The sequence below is a fragment of the Saccopteryx bilineata genome, chromosome 2 (genome assembly GCF_036850765.1).
Source record: "Saccopteryx bilineata isolate mSacBil1 chromosome 2, mSacBil1_pri_phased_curated, whole genome shotgun sequence".
Lineage (NCBI taxonomy): Eukaryota > Metazoa > Chordata > Mammalia > Chiroptera > Emballonuridae > Saccopteryx > Saccopteryx bilineata.
In genome coordinates this window covers 390,795,258-390,798,601 of record NC_089491.1, presented here as the reverse complement: position 1 = coordinate 390,798,601, position 3,344 = coordinate 390,795,258, and the positions used below count along the sequence as shown (strand labels likewise).

The 3,344-nt window shown below is 50.7% G+C and overlaps 1 long non-coding RNA gene across 4 annotated transcripts; it reads left to right on the top strand.

The window, feature by feature from the left end:
• The first annotated feature begins 212 nt into the window (after window positions 1-212).
• On the top strand, window positions 213-2,762 carry LOC136327275 (uncharacterized). Of its 4 annotated transcripts, XR_010729583.1 has the most exons (5): window positions 213-290; window positions 1,149-1,342; window positions 1,562-1,760; window positions 2,125-2,301; window positions 2,586-2,762. It is a non-coding gene; the product is annotated as an uncharacterized lncRNA (long non-coding RNA). The 4 variants fall into 4 exon arrangements; XR_010729585.1 differs by lacking the exon at window positions 1,562-1,760; XR_010729582.1 differs by having other exon boundaries at window positions 1,149-1,760.
• The last annotated feature ends 582 nt before the right edge of the window (window positions 2,763-3,344 follow it).

The window sequence follows — 3,344 nt, the reverse complement described above, 5'->3', positions numbered from 1 at the left end:
CAGTGGGCAGCTCTATCGCCCAGGCACTGTTAGCTTTCCTGTGTCAATATTGGCGAAGAGAGGATGGGATCAATGGGAGTCTAACTGGTCAAATTAGTCTTTGGAGGGAAGAGAATCAAAGGCTAGGGCAACCCGGGTTTGACTAATCTTTAACTTCTTGGATGAGTCAATCCAGTTAAAAAGGATTCAGCCCGGTGGGCATGGCCACCCAGCACTGAGCGCCTCCCCTAGCACGTCATGAGAGCATCGTTTTGTGCGGCCGCACAGTTGGGGAAGAGAGAGAGCTGCAGGTGGGTCACCCTGCTTGGAAATCCCTGTGCCTTGGGAGGTCCCGGGTTACTGCTGCATCATTCCCAGGGAAGAGGCACAATTCCCAAGGCTGGCTGATCACGTCCCGCGTTGTGCCGGACTGTTTCTCTCTTCCCACGTTACTCTCCAATTAGATGCTCGTTTACTAACCGAGCGGGTCATTCCCGCCGGCACCCATGAAGTGGCGACCACATGTTCTGTGGGGGTGTTTCTCTTCCTCTGCAGTCTTCCACGCCTCGCTTATTTTGTGACGTTTCTTGCGTAAAGAGCTGAGTTGGTACCTGCGCCTTATAAGGGCGAACAGTGCTTGCAGGACACTCACAAAGCCCCCCTGAGGGGACACGGGCCCGAGGACGGCACTCTCCCAGGGTTAGGAGACTGGCAGATGCTTGTCTCAGTGCCTACCTGACATGGTCGCGCGCTGTTCAAGTTGGTTCAGGGGAGAGTCATCATGGGAAAAGACAGTTTGAAAAGCAACCAACTGAAGGAACAATTGGAGGTATCGCCGCCGTTTGTCCTGGAGAAATGTTGACCTGGATGATTAGGAGAAAGGGGGAGGAGTTAGAAAATAACTCTATGGTATTCTGGGCAGTAAAACTAGGGCCAGCCTGCCAAAGTGACAAGGAAACATTGTATGCAGCCTCCATGGAGAATGAATTCTCCAGCTAACGGAGCTGCTCAGAAACTCCAGCATGCTGTCTGAAAATGCAGAGAGCCTCCATCACTGGGCATTCAAAGTGACAAGACCCAGTGACAAGGATTTTTGTGTTGGTTTGAAGGTTGCACTGTGTGGACTTGAATGTGCCCCCAGCACTTAAAATCCTCCGATTTCTTTGAAGGAAAGGGAAGCGGACACACACGTCTTCGCCTCCTCCGCAGACTTCCGAGTCCCTGGAATCGGTCTGGGACCTACGAGGTCGCAGCAGCCAGGTGGCACCTGCGTCTCTCAGGAGTGTATCTCGTTCTGGTGACCCCTGTACCGGGACGCAAGGAATGAATGCGTCTGCCTTCAATGCTCTGCGCCGTCAAACCTGTGAGGCAGCCTTTCTGCCCCCGTGGCCTCCCCCTCCCCGGTGTCTTTACTTAAAATAATGGTGTCAGGAGCTCTCTTCCCCTGTCATTACCCCCTGCCACTGTGCTTAGGATGGTTTTACTAACTGGCAAGCATATCTCCCCGAGAAAACGGATGATGGGCAGTTCTAAAGGGGGGGGGGACGCGCAGAGCCGTTTTAACCAGGAGACCCTCCGACAGCCGTCGACGTGACCCGCAGTGACGTCCCGAGATGAGAGGCTCCCGGTCAAAGGGAGTCAGCCCTCTGAGCCGCACCCCGCGCCCCCTTCAAAGTGTTGACTTGTCCAATGGGGAGAGATTCCCGGCATATGAAGGCTTCCTTTATTGTTAGCTGGTGACTTGAAGAACTGCCAGTCTGTTTCAATCCATCAACAGCGAGGTTATTTTTTGTTGGTTTTCTTTTATTTTTTTTGGAATCCCTTTCATAGGAACGAATCACATGTCATTCTTAGCAGCCAAGGTTAGGCCCCCTACAGAGTACAAGGTGCTCATAGTCAATTTAATTGGGGAAGGGAAAAATGATTTTCATCATCGTTAAATAAAGCACGGGTTGCTGGTGGTGGTGGGGAATTCAAAAGGAGTTTCTGTGCCAATCTACAAAGACGCCCCCTGGGGCAGTCAGATGTCATGCTCTCGGGAGGCTGTGTCCCCCGCAGCATTGCATCGGAATGGGAAGCCAAGAACTGTACCCTTCAGAACTCCCCGGCTCAGCTCATTGTTGCCTTTTATCCTTGTCACTGCAGACACAGCCGTGAAGCTGAGTCAGCGTCCTTCTGTTACGTCCGGGGAGATGTCGGCGATTTGACTCCTCGCGCGAGCAGAGCTTCGTCCTCTGAGAGTGGCATCTTAGTTCCTTAGGATGGATGTGCACTTCTATCCACTCAGTACCAGGCTGCCCCAGAGCCCGCACCCGCTGCACAGTAAGTCTCCCTGCGGAGGAGAATGACGTCTCCCCCCAGCCCTGCTCACCGCCCTCTCTGATCTTTGCTCCATTCTCTGCCCCATCCTGGCCCCAGAGGTGACCGCTTTTACTCTGATATTTGCCTCCATGTTGCTAAATGTCAAGAAACAGCAACCTAGGCATATTGTCAATTATAGACATCATCGACTGACTTCCTGTTGTGATAAGTAAAGATGTAACTCTCCCCTGCTTTCTTTCTCTCCATTTTCTCCTTTTTATTTTTCTCCTTTTTTTTTTTTTTAGTTTAAGTGAGAGGAGAGGAGATAGAGAGACAAACTCCTGCATGCACCCCAACCAGGATCCACCTGGCAACCCCCATCTGGGGCTGATGCTTGGATCAACCTAGCTATCCTCAGCACCCAGGGCTGATGCTCAGACCAACCAAACTACTGGCTGTGAGAGGAGAAGAGGGAGAGTAAGGGGGGGAGGGAGGGGACTAGAAGCAGATGGTCGCTTCTCATGTGTGCTCTGACTGGGAATTGAACCTGGGACAGCTACATGTCAGGCTGACACTCTATCCACTGAGCCAACCAGCCATTTTCTCAATAGTTACTGAAATTTTTTTTAAAGTCCATGACCACAATCACATTGTTCAAGGTTATACCAAAGAGTATGTCATTATTACGTTTCTTCTCCAAAATAAATAAATAAATAAATAAATAAAACCTCTTTGTGTTTCTTTGATCTCAGTAACTAAGGACCATGTATATAGAGGGGGGAAAAGTGTCAGTTAGCTCCCTTCTTCCATTTCTGAGAATCATACCAAAGAAAAATGACAACCTGAAAATGACTACCGTTACTGAGCTCTAGAATATGGGTATGGACTGAGTAATGAATGTGGTGCGTATTAATTTGGGAAACAAAATCTGATGCCGTTGGAAGTTAAACACAAAGCCTGAAACCGGACAACCCCCCCAATCATCCCCCCCCCACACACACGCACAGACACACACTCTGCTCATTCAGGGCTGGGGCTGGTGGCTGGAAGCAAGGGCCACCATG